Here is a 17059-nt window from a genome sequence, read left to right as displayed (position 1 = left end):
AACGTCGCCGCCACCGCCTTCTTGTTCTGCTTCCTAATGACTGCGCCATTGAAGAGGAAGCCGCGACGTTCCTCGGTTTCTTTTCTCGCTTTTCCTTTTTTTTTTCTTCCAAGGACTTCTCGAGTATCGCACGCTCGCTTGAAAGAAAGCAGACCGACGACACAGTTTCGTGAAGAAAGAACGGGAGCTTGAGGCTAAGCAGGCGCTATTGTGCGCATTCTGAGTGGTGCGTACACGTTCGTGGCGGTGCTTATTCGTCGCGGCTCGAAATAACGTTTTGTAGCGCAGCTCTTTGGCGCCCGATCCTGCGTTTCGCGTCGCCGTCGTGCCTCGCCGTAACCAGCTTCGTAGCCGGGGCCAGCGCGCTGCTCTAGCGGCGCGCGCTCCTGGCGCCATCTCTCGCCCACGGCGCGAGCCTTGCTTTCTTCGCTCCTCCTCCAATGCCACCCCTGTGCGGCGGCAATCAGAGCGCCGGCTCGGTGGCGGCTAATCTCGATCATGTGCTGCTGCCCAAGCAGCCGCCGTTCGCCACGTGTACCCCCCTCCCCCCTCGTCCGTGGCGGCAACCGCGCGAGAGCGCGCGGTTGGTCTCCGGTTGCCGAAGCGCCGGCTCGGTATCGGCGGATCGCGGTGCGCGCTTCCCAAGTCGAAACGCAGAGCCACCTTCAGTTGACTCGCTAGCAGCGTCAGCCGCGTCGGTCAGTCGCTGCCATCTCTTCGCTGCGCAACGTTCCTGTGCGTCGTACTTCGGCAGCAACTGCCGCGCTTGGTCGCGGGGGCTTTACCTTGAACGCGATCTGCTCTCGCCGCTCAGCTTGCGTTGAAGCGATAGCGACAGCACGAAGGTCACTTCGCTACATGCGCCGACGGCTGAACGGTAAACTGAACGGTGGTCGGCAGAGGAAGCGACGTACTACTGTAAGGAGAAAAAGAGAGGGGCGGGCGAAAGATTGGATAACAAGAGAGAATAAAGTGCATAGGAGGAATAAAACTATCGTATTTACTCGTGTAAGGCCCGTGCTCCCACTTAGGAGTACTGTGGAGTCAGCAGTAATGTCGTTATTTTCGTTTCCTTCGTTTCAATTGGAATATACAACCAGATAGTATACTATGATTAGTGGTCTGTCTACACGCGTCCACCCGGTGGAAACTTATATGTAGCGACATTTTATTGTGGTACTCTAATTTAAATCACGTTCATTCTCAGACGTTTTCACAATACCTACGCGTATTTAAACCTTTCTAACATGTAGTTCACGTGAAGCGGAAAGTCTGTCCGAAGTCATCGTTTTCGGACCGTCTGATGCACGGCCGTGTTGGTAATCATCAGCGTTCGCATGCGACCGGGCCCAGACGGACACAGCACACCTAGTTTCCAGCCTTCTTTTTTTATTTTTTAAACTGTTGTTGCAAAAGAAAAGGAAATAGTAGATTACATTCCTACGTGAGCCAAGATTCAGCATGAAAACTCCTGTGGACATTTTCTTCAAAACAGTCAAAATATGCGAAAACAACTAGAAATTGTACGATCAGACTGGTATTGAGCTACTAGTGCGGTCGATCGTCATCGGCGTCGCTGTTCGATCGCGGGATTCAGCAAGAAAAAAAAATGTTGGCCGTAGTTTCCCGCGTTCTTGCTCACGATAGACAGGTTCCGAAGCAATGTCCTATCACAGTAAACTGATTTAGTGTTTCTTTTGTGTTCCTTTAAACTGAGACCAGCCGACATGAAAAAAATAAAGAAAAATATCGCCTACGATTACGGTGCTCCCTAATGCGAAATTTGAGCGCAGCTGGTATACGTGTTTTCGTTTCGCGATATATTGGCTGGCGCGGACAATCTGTCTCGCGCGGCACGTTACAAACGGAGCGAAGTGTGGCGCGTCTGCCTCGCTAATCGGTAGATCGCGAGAGATGGCGCGTGGGTGACGTGTGGGCGTGATGCACAGCAGCCGCCGCAGGCAGATTTCCGCTCATGCAGCGCTTTGTTTCCGTACAGATGACGCGCGCTACTCTGGCGCCATCTAGTAGCTAAACCCCCTTAAACTTCGTAAAGCAGCGGCGCGCTTTGAAGAATTCCGCCTCCTCCTCGCGCGCTCTGGCCGACGCCGCGTCGCTCTTGGCCTGATAGCATCACGTGGGCCCTGGCGCCGTGCTTCAGCGCCATTTTTGCTCGAGAAGTGTCTACGGAGTGGCGAGGAGCGCATGTTGGCGCCGTTGCAACGCTCGAGCAGTGTAGGCGGTGCCACGGTCGAGGAGGTAGCGTGAAAGAGTGGAGAAACGAGGAGTGAAGGCGGAGGACGAGAGTGTCGCTACTTTACGAAGTTTAAGGGGCTTTACCGGTAGCCATCGTCGCCGTAAACTGCGGCACTACGCTTATCTTCTCACGCTTTCGCCATACCCTCCTCCTCCTCTTTCCTCCTCGCGCTGTTCGCTAATGTCGCCTTTCATCTCTCGCTGCGCTCCGCGTTCGCTTTCATCCTTCTCTGTGTTCGCTCGTTTACGAGGGCCAATGCCGACGCCCACCGCGAGAACGGGCGCCTTAAAACTCCGCTTGAAAAGAAAGAAAAAAGAAAGTCAAAAACAAGCGAACAGGACGTTTGATTGCGGAGAACAGATCGGGGCAGTACGTTTAATTCTGCGAGCGAGAGAAGGGCGCGTTCTTTCGGTTGGGTGAGAAAAAGGGCTGTTATCTGGTAGCCGTGAATTGGCAGGGCTGTTGTTACTAATTTTGAATTGTCGTTACTAATCGTTACACGCCAACAGGTGGCACAGTATACACCATTCGTGCGCGCTGTATGAAAAACGAGGGACCTTGGTCCGTCTTTATGCGTCCTTCCTGACTATCATGCCTCATACATGTGTTTACACGAGAAAGCTGGCTGCGACTGCTCTGTTTACAACTCTCAACGAAGCGTATCCCGTTTCTTCGCGTGAAACAATTCGTCGTGTTAAACTGTTGCGTGTATAGCCGCCATATGTGCGCAAAGTGGCCCCGCAAGCCCCACGTTTGGCGTGCGGCCAGAGCTATATACGCTATGCCCGACGCGAAGGAACCCGGCGAATTCGCCTCTATTGTTCCGGAAGCTGGCCGTCCGACGTGGACGTCGTGTTCGGGTGACGTTGCCGTTACTTCCAGCCGTAGCCGACAGCTTTTGGCAGCGGTACAAGCCCTGCCGCGCGCCAGATAGAACGCTCCACCGCGCGCAGCAGCGTACGTGCAAATTCTGGATCAGGTTAGAAGATCGCGGTATAAGGAGGCTGAAGGCGCTATAACAAAGGCGACGTCTGTGGTGTCTCGACACACAGGCGAGCACGCACGCACGCACGCACGCACGCACGCACGCACGCACGCACGCACGCGCACACACACACACACACACACACACACACACACACACACACACACACACATACGCGCGTGCGCGCGCACGCGCTAGAGAGAGAGAGAGAGTTTTAACCGAGACAAACAGAACAATACGCTCGTACAATTAAAGAACGAGAGGAGGAGGGGGGGAGGCAAGCGTGCGGTTCTACTTTCGGGGGTATTTCGGGGGGCCCCCTTGTTCGGGCCGTCGAAGTAATCTCCCTGGCACGGCAGCGACGCTCGAGACAAAGAGTGTCGGAACACAGCGGGGTGCTGCGGCGGCTTCGCGAAGACAGACAGTTTTTATTTTACTCCTTCGTGAGAACTAGGAAGTGAGGAAAACGGCTTTGGGAGCGGTGGCGCGCCACGTATGCACGGCGTGGTCTCAAAAGCAGTCCCGTCGTTGGTTGTGTTAGTCCGAGAACCGCGTGGGAACGCGTCGACACGACCTACACGCAGCGTGCAGACCTCGTGGTATACTTCCGCCCGCGGAAGTAGTGCCGGATTATATAAGCCGTCTGTTCCGGTATGAACGGCCGCTTTAGCAGTGCTTTTCGCGTTATACCGCGTGCACCTTGCTCTACGTCGGCATTAACGTGGGGCCAAGTGGCTTGAGGATATCGACGTGTCTCTTTCTTTAGGTCGGCGTAACGGTAGTCGCTCGAAATTTTTCCGCTCAACGTGATCCTTTAGCAAACCGAACATTCTGGACAACGAATAGCTGGCTCTGGGGCGCAGGGTCTTTCGGAGCGTGTTCTGCAAATCCGCCGTGCTATGCAAAGGAGCAAACCCCACAAAATCCAATGTATCGTTTTCGATACGATCAATTTGATGCCTGAAAACATCTGTGGGGGGGAGGGGGGGGGGTATTCTATATGAGTCCACCTAGTGGACTGTCCATTTCGGTCGCTGCTGATTGGATGCAGCTGTATGAGCGAGGAGGATACGAGCGGCCCTGGCCAATCAGCAGCGGCCGAAATGGACAGTCCACTAAGCGGACTCCTACAGAATACGTCCCCTGGTTTAGCGCTATGAAACCAATGTACAGCCCATACTGGCGTTTCTGATATTCTGGAGGCGGTGTTGAGTTGTGAATAGTTCAGAAAATGAAATGCTAATTAAATAATTACCATACTGCTTAATTTTTACTCAATTATGTTTCGCCGTTTTCTTCATACCGATATACTCTCCATGGCCAGAAATACGGGTGTGCAAGTTGTTTTAATTTTCTTTGACGTGGAATGCTGTTCGAGCCTTTGTGGGATATATTACCTTAGAATTGTCTTAAAACTTAATTGAATGTCATTTACATACTCCGTCTCGTTTGTAGCTAGAGTTACTGTATACGCTGATATACAGTAACTCTACGTGTAGCGTCGCGGCGTGACATCTAGCGTCATCGGACTCCGAGATCTGCGGTGCGGAGCAGCGCGCCGCGCCGGAAATTTCGGAGGCTACATATCTCAGCGGCCAACACGTGCGCGAGTTTCTTTTTTTTTTTGGCACCTGGCGGCGTTCGCGATTTGGACCAGTTTCACTGCTACCTGTGAGGTGTGCACAGCGTCTGGTGAACGCGACGTCAAGGCGAATCCGGCGTACCATACTTATTTGGTTGCGTTTGAGCTTGCGAGAAAAGAGTGAGTGGTCAGTTAGGCCTCCTCAATAAAGTGAGACCCGTCAAAACAAGGGATATAGTGGTACAGGGTTACGTCGCCGGTGTTCTTTTAATTGAACTCTTCGGGTTTTACGATCTGATTACGAGGCACGTTGTATGTGGGGGGGCACTCCGAGTAAACCACCTGGGGCTCTTTACCGGCCACCCCAAATCAAAGTACAGCAACGTTCTTGCATTTCGCCTCCATCGAAATGCGGGAACCGCCGCCGGAGGGGTCGAACCCGTGACCTCGAGCTTAGCAGCGCAATGCCGTAGCGTCGCCGGTGTCTAGCAGTGCAGCAGCTCCTCGAAACGATTCTTGCCACCGAACGGACCAGGCGACGGTGGCATTGACTCGGCACCATCCCTTGAAAAACTACTACGTGAAACTACTTTGCGATTGTCTCAGTCCACGCATGCTTGTGCATACATGCATTGTTCTCTTCAATTGTTACTCGTCCAGGTGTTCCATTTCTGTCCAATCTGCACGCATTGTTTTGAGCGGGATGCGCTGCTTTAGAACCGATTCGCTCGAGTTCGAGCGCACGGGAAATGAAACAAGGAAATAATAATAATAATAGTAATTATTATTATTATTATTATTATTATTATTATTATTATTATTATTATTATTATTATTATTATTATTATTATTATTATTATTATTATTATTATTATTATTATTATTATTATTATTAACGTAGGCACAATGTATACTTAGGCGCAATCATTTATCAACTGACGACGCGTCATTGATAACTCAATGCTGTAGCGCTGTACTTTCGTGGCGGCCGAAATAGCTCAGTTGGGAGAGCGTTAGACTGAAGATCTAAAGGTCCCTGGTTCGATCCCGGGTTTCGGCATACTTTTTTTTGTCTTCTTTTTTTTTTTGAAGCATACTTTGCTGCTGCATATCAGCACTTTTTCATACTTTAAAGCAAATTCAAACACGTAAACATGACTTTTGGAGTTTTACGTGCCAGCCCCCACGATACGGTCATATGGCACGCTGTAGCGGAGTATTCCAGATTAACTTTGACTGGGCCTCGGGTTCTTCAACGTGTACCTAAATCCAAGTACACGAGTGCTTTTTCTCTCTCTCTCTCTCTCTTTTCTCTTGCTTTTTTTTTTTCATTTCGTCCCCATCGCGGCTGGTAAGCGAACCGGCGACCTCGTGCTTAGCAGCGTGACGAAACCTTAGTGTAGAGATTCGCTAATGAGAAAACATGTCGCGTGTGTGTGCTGAGGCAGTGTTTGTGGCTATGCGGAGAATCTGTGTGCGACGGTCAAGGCGCATTCAGAGTTAGAGGAGAACATATGGAGCACGAATTCTCGTATACTTGTATGTTCCTCTGTGGCGAGGTCACGCTGTAGGTCGTGGAAGTTTACGTGCCTTTGTTGCTTGCGTGTTGACGTATCATGAACATGACATACCCAGAAAGAAGGGTTGAGGCGTATAGTGCGCCAGTGCGGAACGCTACACATGCTCGTTGTAACGTTCCTGGAATTCTGATTACGCAATAGCGATGCGCGAACAACGAACTGGTCTCTTGTGGTACTCAGTAATACGCATTCCCGATGCGACATAAGTCTATTCGCTACTCCAATGTATGTAACCTGGAAAAAAAGTAATAAAGAAGAAGACATCGGAGAAAGACGTGAGTAAACAAGCACATCGCTATTCTCCTCGTCCCGTCTTGCGCACTTTCCTTCGAGATCGAGAACGTGTCAACCGGGTCAATTCGATACGTTTTCTCGGATGAGTTATGTAATCGCATCTGTATACTGCTCAGTATCCCCGTCTATAGCCAGCTCTCCACGAAGTGCTGCCAAAGGCTTGAATCGCGTCAGCTATAACAGGGAACGATGCCTTGCAACGTGTCTGTGTTGGCGACCTGTTGTGCTCCGCAAATCCATCCGTGGTACCCTTGATCCAACGGGCGCAGCAGACGGGGGGATTAAGCGGCGCAGAACGGCAGTCAGCTGGTCTAATTCCTGATTGGCCTACGTGATCCGACGGAATTTTGCTGCACTGCGGGCACTGCGGGCAATTTTGCTGAGACGCTCGGTCGTTCTGTGTTCAGTGCACGTGCTCATGTACAACGGTACACATAGAGACGATTCGTGCACGTAAAGGAACCTTAGGTGGTCCGAATTTCCGGAGTCCCCCACTACGGCGCATGCCTCATAATGAGATCGTGGTTTTGACTTTGACTTTATTGAAATTTAGACGCTATACAGTTGTCCAGGTGAAGAGGGCTAAAGGTGACACACCAGGCCCTTGCAAGTAAAACCCCATAATTGTAAAACCATAATTTTAGTTTAAGCAATAACCATCTACATGCAAAACCCCATGATTTAAGTTTAAAGCCAATTCGTAAAGTGTTGAATTCGGTTATAGTTGCAGACGATGCACGCACTGATGGCTTCTGCTGAGTCGCCAGTCTATTTGGAGCCGTTTTCGGTATATGCAAGATAAGCGCTAACCACATTAGACAGTTTTAGCTGGTCGTCGCTTTACGCTCAACTCCAGTCACGTTTCACTCGCCGAAGCGCTGGAGGGAACTGCGTTGAATTCGCATTTTTTACAAGCAGGAGTGATCACTGCTGCCAGCTTGGCTTCAAAACGACAAAGACGACAAATTGAGGTTTTGTTTTCTTTTTAACCCTTGCACCACCCGATTCATGGCCGATCCGCCACAGTGGGTTGCACTATGTCATTAAAGAACAACAACAACAACCCTCACGTTCCGCTCAATCGGCTCTGAAAGAGGAGCGAGGGGCGGCGTTCTGCGTTCCGCGACAGGCTTGAGCGCTTTATACACAGACGCACTACTTCGCAATGAGGAGGGCTTCTGTGGAAATTGCTGAGGGATCCGTAGCAAATCGCTGCGTACTTGCTATTCTTGGCACTTTCAAATGCCGCCATACCGTTCAAGTTTTTGTAGCGGCTGCGTTTTGAGCCAATCGGAGAGGCCGTAGCAGCCCCGTGAGCCAATCAGAACTGACAAGATGGCGGATTTGACAACGTGGCGGAATTCGACAAACATCCAGAGTACCGATCCCGGTCTGAGCGGACCGGACCGTGATCAAAGCTCTCCGCCGGCGCCGTCGGACAGAAGGAAAGCCAGCGTGCCCTCGTAGTAAACGATCTCAAGGACAACGCGGAGAGGCGCCGCCGGGTCGTTCTCGTGCGGAGCCGTTCTCGTAGCCCCCGCCGTCGCGACGTCGTGAGCGACAACTCCCCGCGGTCGACGCGATGCGTGGATTGTGCGCGGCGTCGCTTGGCCGTGAATCCTGCAAGTTTGCGGCTGCTGCTGTTGATGCTGTTGTGACGGCGATGTACGGGAGCGTGAGAGGTCCGATTCGACGGTCATGCAAAGGCATCACGTGCGTGGTGCCTCCAGCTTACTAAATACCGTGGTCCCCCCGTCGTGACCTGCCGAAGCCTTTGGCAGGCTCGCCGGCGCCTCGGTTTCCCTTCGCCGCAGCTTCTTCTTGCCGTTGGGCCGGGTTACACTTCTGTGTGTCATTTTGTTACTTCTTTCATCGCATTCCCTGCTGACATTCAATTAGCGTGCGCCTCCTTCGTGCAGTCGTAGGGAGGCGCCGTGAACATCGCGCATAGTTGTTACGCAAGAAGGAGCTGCCTCGGGGTTCTCCCGCCGCGTGTTCCGTCAGCGGCGAGGCGAAAGGAAGGGGAAAGAAAAAGAAAGAAAAGCGACTCTCGAGCGATGACACCGATGGCTACGTCGCCTCTTTTTTCGCTCAGGTTGCCGGTCGTCGCGTGACGCTTCTCTTGCGATTTCGCTCGCGCGCTTGCTTTCCGCGCGGGAGCCACTGCGTTCTTTCGCGTCTTGCGAGCGTGTTCAGCTCTACTTTCTTGTTGTTCTTTTTCGACTCGTTTGTAGGTCTGGTGACAGAGGAGCTGCTTTTGCTTATGCGGAGCAACGGCTTGTAGCTGAGTCGCGGCTGCGTTGCTCGAACGGACGGGCTGCGGGTGGTGACGTTCGTTTTTCTAACCGGCGGCTGATCAGCACGAGAGTTCCAAGCATGGCTAGCTGGTTTACGTTCGCACCGCGGATGACAAGACTACCGATAAGAACCGGAATGAAGCGCTGAACGGCACGCAACACGTCTCTATTCGCAAGTGATGCTGAGCGGCTTAGCCTACAGGTCATCGGGAGGTTCTGAGTGTGTTGACACGTGTATTTCGCCATAGTTCTAATGCAGCGAAACGTGTTTTTCACCAATGGGAACATGTAGGTTCATTGGCGTTTGCGCTGCCGGCTGCCGCATTCCGATGGGGCTGGAATGCAAAACATACACGCGCGCATGCGTTCACTCACTCACTCACTCACTCACTCACTCACTCACTCACTCACTCACTCACTTACTCACTCACTCACTCACTCACTCACTCACTCACTCACTCACTCACTCACTCACTCACTCACATGCGTTTGTGTACCGTTCCCAAGTGCAAGTAGAGAACTCCAGGGGATTGAAATTAATGCGGACTTCGCCTACGGTGTCGCTAGTAGCCCGTCAGTTGTGTGGACTGTTTCCACTCACGGGAACATGGGTTTTGTCGGTATGCGAAATTGGTGAGGCACGGGATGTGCGCGAAAGACCTCAGTGTTGGCAGGAACGTGGCCATGCAACCTTCCAGTGAGACTTACGTGTTTACTTGCAGACAGGCCACGACGTTTACTCTACATGCATTTGGCAGGCATCCGGCCAAGCTGAACGGGAATCGGCTTTTCTGGCGGAAACCTCTTTTGATGCCGCCTGCATAATCGCAAGCGAATGATAGTGAACAACGCAGTTGAAACTCCCAAATCGTTGACAAAGCTAACGCTTGAGCTCTGGTGCATGATGTCACGAGGTATACATGTTGCCCGAGAAAGAGAACATAAATTATTTTTAAGCGACTCTTAGTCCCAGTCATCGCTGTCGGAATCCGGCTGGGTCCTGGCCGCTATAGGTGCCAAGAACAGTCGTCAGCACTTGTTTGCCTGTTTCATGTCGACCACCTACAGTCAGTGCAAGTTAGTGGCACATCAGCACCTGCTCTCGCCGTCCTCCCCATAGAACTTTCTTTGTTAGAAAGTTCCTCCCCCTTTCCTTTCAAGTAAGTGCCCCCCCCCCCCCCCAAAAAAAAAAGTGTTACGGCTCTGTGCGGCGGCGTAGCAAGAGCTACACCACAACAGTATAAATTTTTAGCGTGTCTGGTATTCGGGTAAACGCAAGCGGACTGGGAAATTACCGAATGGGTGGAGGCGCAACACGAACGTCCTGCACGGTGTAGCCACGTGGTGGCACAAAGCTAATATTGCAGTAACCAAGTGTATTCTCTTCGCTGCTGGTGTAAATTTTGGGCCAGCGGCCTAATCGTGTTACTGCCGAACATTTACACTAGCAGCAAAGTAAAATACACTTGGTTACTGCAATATTAGCTGTGTTTGTCCTGTTGAGCTCCGCGCCTCCAGGCAGCTGCACCGTGCAGGCCGTTCGCGTTTGCGCCTCCGCTCGTCCGGAATACCGGACACGCTAAAGCTCCCTAGTGTCAGGCGCAGCGCTTGTGTAAGAGCAGTACAGTTCTCCAACGTGCACATAAGTAGGGAAGATGTGATGCTTAAACGAGGTAAAATGTAGCTATAGCGAAAAATCGAGCTAGTTAAACAGGGATCGGCCATCGCACCGCCTTCCGCGGACTATTCCCGAGTCAAATGCTGACTCCGCAGGTACCGCTGAAACGTCACCGAACTAAGGCTGTGCTGTGGAATTAACGCGTCTCATTCGTTGCGTACTGACGTACTTTATATGTACTGTCCGGGTTTCGCTACGTACGTTTATGAGCGTTAGTGCTATTTCCTTTGGGTATGCAGGCGTATGCAAGACGTGGGCCTCAGGTTCTCAAGATGGTTCCGCCCATGAGAATAGCTTTGCGGAAGACAGAAGCGTGCGTGTACCGGGGCAACCTAGCGGTCGTCGTGTTCTGCGGTCGAGCTTCCTGGACCAAGCAGCCAATTTTGGCAGTCGTGCTGGACAGGCGCGGTACCAGTGAATCTGTGTGCGCGACAGGCCCAGATGCACGCCTCCGAAAATGCGCTTCGTTGGAGCGAATGCCGGAAGGTGATCGTCGCGGATACACATGCACACGCACGCACTCGACAGACTCTCCACAAGGGTCGTCCTATCTGCAAATGCTTCGCGGGGCCTCGCATCAGACAAAAATACGCCGAGTCGGCGGCTCTTTCTTCGCCGAAACTCGTCAGCTGCGTGATCGACTCCAGCGAGGCGACTTCGTGGTCAATTCGCCATCGTTGTCACTCCTGCAGCCACCGACCGCGCTGCACCTATAACGTCGGGCGTCCCCGCAGCGCGAAGTGTGGAGGGCATGCGACCCCAATCACGACGGCCGGTGTCCAGGCATACGCGGCATGCGGAGCGAGCGAAAGAGTTGCGTTATTCAGGCGCGGACGCTCTGGCGGCAAAGGGCATTCCACTTTTGCTGTTTCTCGTGTCCGCCAGAGGGCGCGAAGGTGCTTTATAGAGCTTGGTGGCGCAACTCACCGCCCCGTTCCAAAGGGGACGCTCATAACGTCCATCCATCCGCGCGCGATGCCTGCCGCACAGCCGTGCGCGTTCGACGTCCTGCGTGACGGAAGCGCGGCCTTTCGCCGCCGCCGCCGCCGCCACAGGCCGTCGAGCGGGTAGCTTTCCCGTCGCTCGTCGTCGCGAATTTAGAAACGCGTTCTTTTCTCGCTTGCCTGAAGTGCCCGTTTGCGGGGCTGGCAAGCGTCGTTGTCCTCACTGCGAGGCAGCAACTAACTGTACGAGGCCATTCGCGCTTTTCTCTTGACGGCGATGGCAGGCTGTGTCGTTTGGGCGCGAAGACAGTCCCCTCCCCGGCCGCTTTTCGGAGCAGGTTGGATTTAGACTGCTTCACACGCCACCAGCGCGTTAATGAGTTCCGTGCAGCGCATCAAAAAGTGCGGGTGCTCGAGCGAAAGCTTGCCAGTTGCCGCTTGGGGCGAACTTGTATTCCTGAACGGCGAAATAATACCAAGTGTGTGTGTTTGTGTAGGCGTGGGGGGGGGGGAGGTGTATACATTTCTCATGAAAGGTCGAAATCAGCGCTCCTGGTGTATACACGAAGCTTGTCTTACGCATCTGTGGTTAGTCTGTGGTTAGTCTGTGGTTAGTCATCGCCGCTGCGATTGTGTCGCTATCGCGTCCCTCGCCGTCAGGCGAGAGCTACGGCCACGATACCGGAGGACACGCCTTGGTACATTGCGGTCCAATTTTATATGACGCACTTGTACGTAGAGAACGTGTGAACGTGTGGCAAACATACAATCGCCCGGTTTTGCAACGGATGCCTTGCTATCGGAGGCGCTGACACCTTTCTGTACACAATTGCGCAGCGCGTTCACATTCACCCGGCAATTCGCTGCCAAACTGCCAGCAAATCGAGAAGCCGCCTGCAGGCTAGTGTTCCCGTTAACATTGTACTGCGCTGTACGCATATTTGGCTCTGTCTTCGATATTTGTCGTCTTTCCACAATGCGTATCCACGGGCCAGCTTGTTTAACTCGCCGTATCGCCACACGTCACTCTTACACTCGCCCCTCTTGATTTATACCACCTCTCCCGCGCCCCTCCCCCGCCAACACCCCGCATACATTTATTTTCTGCGTATCACAGTGCATTGGGAACGGGTAAGTTCTTACAGCCTTACCTACAAATGCGCCTCTGCTTGTAGCCAGTACAGGTTGTTCGTCTCCTGCAGACGTAGGAATGTAAGCTTCCCGAAAGAACAAGATGGAAACGGAAGAGGTATCGAAAAGCGATGGTCCCACAGCGACCCAGCCAACTTGGAAGTAGTGCGCCCTGACTTCCGACATACTCGACCTGCCTGACCAGCTTGGCTCGCATTAAAGGAAAAAAAAAAGGGGGGGGGGGGGGAGGCGTTTACGTGCCAAAGCCACTTTGTGATTATGAGGCACGCCGTAGTGGAGGACCCTGGAAATTTGGACCACCTGGGGTTCTTTAACGTGCACCAAAACCTAAGTACACGGGTGTTTTCGCATTTCGCCCCATCGAAATGCGGCCGCCGTGGCCGGGATTCGATCCCGCCTCCTCCTGCTTAGCAAACCCAATACCATGGTTGGCTTCGCATCACTGCAGGGAACTAATCAGATGTCCGAGTGTGTAGTGGCGGAGAGGAGGCGTGTTGTGCGCGAATGCGGGAGAGTTTTCTGTCTATCGGGAGGGCGTGCCTGCCTGCCGTGGTCCGGGGCATTTCCGCGTCGGACTGCCACAGGCGGCGTGCTGCGGGTCATTTCTTCGCGATCGATCAATTTACTCGGTGACGGGGGGCCGACCGATTTGGAAATGTCTTCGGGCCGCGCTGATTTGAGCCCCGCCACCATCACCTCGCCCGGTTCCATCCAAAGTGTTGTGACGGCTGTCAGAGGGGCCTTCGCGTTCCACATACCGTCGAACGGGACGGCAATCTCGGTGCGGTGCGTCTGTCGTAGCGCGCAGATTTACTTGACGGAAATGCGTGCGCCGCGATTCTCGGAACGCTGTTCAACTTGCACACTTTCATGCAGAGATTGCGCTTTCCGCCGTCTGAGAATTAGTTTTGATCAAAGGAGGGTGTTTCGATTATGCACGCGTTCACCGTGATAAATGGGGAAGGGGGAAGGGGGTGAAGCCTGTTACTGCACGTTATCCGCGCAAGCTTTTTTTTTTTTGTCTTCTGTTTCTTTAGCGAAGCTGTTTACTTCAAGCCCCTTATGCATCCCCCGAATGCGTTCCCAGGGGGCGGGGCTACCCTGGCCGGCTTACCTCCGTATAGGCGACAGGGATGTGTGTGCCGATTCCGGAGATAGTGCAATACCAGGCCGACCCGCGGCGTAGGTGAAGCAGGCTTCGAGCACTCCGCCAATATCCAAAAATAAGTTTGATATGTTGGGTCCAAATAGAACTACATAAATTCTACGTTGTAAGAGAAACACTATATATATATAAGTACTATTAGTGTAGCGAGTTTGCGTTCATTTGCTTCATTTGTTCTAAATCCTGTGTACGTTGTAAGTATTGGGGTCGGGCATGAAATAAGCTGTAGCTGGCCCATGCCGTCGTCTGACTCATCTACGCTACGGACGTTGTTGAAGGGAGGGACTTGTTCTCAGGGATAACGAGGAATACGGGATTTATTTACAATATCTACATGAAGACAGGAGATATATTTCATCAGTCTAGCAAGGCTGAAAAAGAAGCACCCCTGTTAGGAATGGCCTGCTGAGATGCGGACATGCAAAGTTTCTCAGCCAGCTGCAGCAGCAGGGTTGGCATTTTCTGGAAAGCCACCGTCATTCTCTAGCCAAACGGCGCCACTAAGTCTACTGTGTGCAGAGGACAATACGCCGCGTCCGCGACTCTTCGTCGTCGGATTGCCGAGATGAGTTCGACGAACCAGGCTTTGTTACTGAACACGCCACCGCCGATCTGGTCTGCCGTGAGCGGGGCAGTTCCCGAGGGAACTTATTTGGCGGCACCGTGCCACGCACCTTTCCAGACCCGAGTTCTGCGAAGACCGTCTCACCTCGATGGGGGCAGTGAAACCAGTGCGGAAGTGTGTGTGAACCCGCCGCGCAAAGGCGGCTCGGCTAAGATGACTGGTCGAACGTTTTTCCCTCACCTAGGGATCTAGGGAGCACGGGGTGTTTATAAGCAGCTGTTTGTCGCTGCTAGTGCGTGCTCTGTGATCGTGCTCGTGAGCTGTGTGCTCATGCTCGACAAGCAGTGTGTTTGGAGCTTCGTGCTCGCATGCTGTATGCTTCGTCTTGCGTGCTCCATTTGGGAGCCACGCTAGACTGTCGAATGTATCTGTTGTTCTAATGTAAATGTCTGTAAGTAAATCCCCTGTACGCCTAGTTCCTTCGAAGTTCCTCCCGACGACCTACAGCCCTTACAACTGGTGGCAGCGGCGTGATCGTCCGACAACTCCGACACTCCGAGCAGCTGAAAACGGCTGCTTAAAAACCCTCTGTCCTCCCTAGATCCCTAGGTGAAGGAAAACGGCCGCTCAACCTACGTCCAATTGGTGCGTCCAAAGTCGTAGTTGACCCGCCTTTGAAGGGGAGGGTTGACACATTTCCGCACTACGGTTTCACTGAACACACCGAGGTGAGAGGGTTCTTGACGCTTGACCGCTTGACTGATACGCTTGACCCAAGCAGGCGCCTCTTGCTCCCAGAGCTGACCCCGCAGCTAGCCGCCGAGTCTGTCCATTGACTGTGACGACTTCTGGGGCCCGTGAGAAAGCACCGCAGAACACCCTTTTCCAGGAGTTTTCTTGCTCCAAGCAAACCGTGAAGGCGACAACGAAACAACTAACAATACTCGGTCCGCCGAACGTGGCTAGACATGCCGGCGCCGTTGGGCTGTCGAGGAGGCGCATTGTTGTCTTTACAAAGCGAGTCGTTGCAGCGGGCCGGGAGGGTTGGAAGGTCGCTTTTTCGAAAATCGCCACCCCTGCACGTCGATCGAAACAACGTTGCCTGGGCTTCTGTGGTTGTGACGTCACGGGCGTCGGAGGTGCCGGCGCGGCTGTAGCAGCGGTTGCGGCATATGTACGGGAGGTGCGGTCACTGCGGTGGTGGTTGTGTCGGCGTAGTGTGGTGCCGTATTTAAAAAAAATATGTCATTTAATAATCTATACAGTCCATGTATGCAGCCTTAACAGCTTCGCTGGTAATCCGTCCCCATATGAATGTTGCGGGCCCACGAATTTGTTTTCCTTACGTGAAAGGTGACACGCGTATTCGTGTTAAACACATTCAGCTCTAACCACATGGGCCGTATGTTCGACGTCTGATGGGCGCGGTCACCGCCGCGTCTGCTTCATTGCCGCGCAGTATGCTCTTTGTGAACATGGTTGAATGAGGCTAACCTGTAGTTGTATAACATAACTCTGCAGCCATGTGTCTGTTTTTGCGCAGCAACTCGCTGCCAACGCGTGTATCTGTTCGTGTACGTGTATTTACTCAGCCGCAGTTAAAGCGAGGCGTGAAATAGGCGCGGCGACAGGTACCGCTCTGGTAAGAGGCAAGCGCGCCCCACGTAGTTGCCGCCCTATGTTTACCGTTCGTTCAGTGTATCGTGATACTCCATCCGCACGATTCAGCGGAGCTCACAACACGGGCAAGTCAGTCTGTGCGTACTTGCTTGTTGTGCATATATGTATGTATAGGACATTTTGTCTTACCTAATTAGATGCTAAACTCAATCATGAAGCTTGCTGACAAAATTAAAAGGAGCTAGAAAGCACAAGATCCCAGGAAACTCAAGCACCTGATACTTAAAAAAAGAAATTAATGACAGCAAGCTGGTCCATGCTTCAGTATAACAACATGTTGACACACGAATGCGAATGGCAGCGAAATCGAAATGTGTTATAAGGATGCAATAAAACGAAGGTGACGGATGGAGAGCTATAGATACAGGAAATTGTGTTTTAGTGTGTGTGTGTGTGTGTGTGTGTGTGTGTGTGTGTGTGTGCGCGCGCGCGCACTCTCCACTCAGGACAGGCACCTCGCTTCCCCTCGCTTCTTTTTCATCCGAAACCTCTTCGCTGCTCGGTCGCCCGGAAACCGCCTCCCGCTCTTTCTCAGCGGCGCGTTATATAGGAACGTTTAAAACGACCTGGAGAGAAAATAAACAAGTTTCGCGGTGACCTCGACTCGCGCTTTCTCGTTTTTGGTGATCGCAGTAGCTTTTCTCGGACAGTTGGTGTTGGAGGGGCGGAGGCGATGGCGGTCCGGCAGCGATAGGCCGCGGCTTGTTTTTCTTTCCGCTGACCGCCGTAGCCCCGAGGGTATCGCAATGTTTGCGCTGCGCGTCCACTTGGCGTCACTTCGTTTGCGCGCCGAGATGTGGCCCCAGCAGAGAAGCGACGAGAGGAGAGGCGCCGAGCGAAGGCCACGCGTGGTGTGTCGGCTAGCGCTGTTTGATTCTTC

At 52.7% G+C, this 17059-nt stretch overlaps 1 protein-coding gene, 1 non-coding gene and 1 pseudogene across 3 annotated transcripts in view; 2 read left to right on the top strand and 1 right to left on the bottom strand.

Moving 5' to 3' along the window:
* Oatp30B (Organic anion transporting polypeptide 30B) overlaps positions 1 to 17059 on the top strand; it is a 253853-nt gene that overhangs the window by 25552 nt on the left and 211242 nt on the right. The window lies entirely within an intron of this gene.
* Positions 5812 to 5884, top strand: TRNAF-GAA (transfer RNA phenylalanine (anticodon GAA)). The gene has a single exon. It is a non-coding gene; the product is annotated as a tRNA-Phe (tRNA).
* Positions 13902 to 14071, bottom strand: LOC126523110 (U2 spliceosomal RNA; annotated as a pseudogene).

The sequence above is a fragment of the Dermacentor andersoni genome, chromosome 6 (genome assembly GCF_023375885.2).
Source record: "Dermacentor andersoni chromosome 6, qqDerAnde1_hic_scaffold, whole genome shotgun sequence".
Classification (NCBI taxonomy): domain Eukaryota; kingdom Metazoa; phylum Arthropoda; class Arachnida; order Ixodida; family Ixodidae; genus Dermacentor; species Dermacentor andersoni.
Note: the sequence above shows the minus strand (reverse complement) of the source record. Positions and strands in the feature narration are given on the sequence as shown.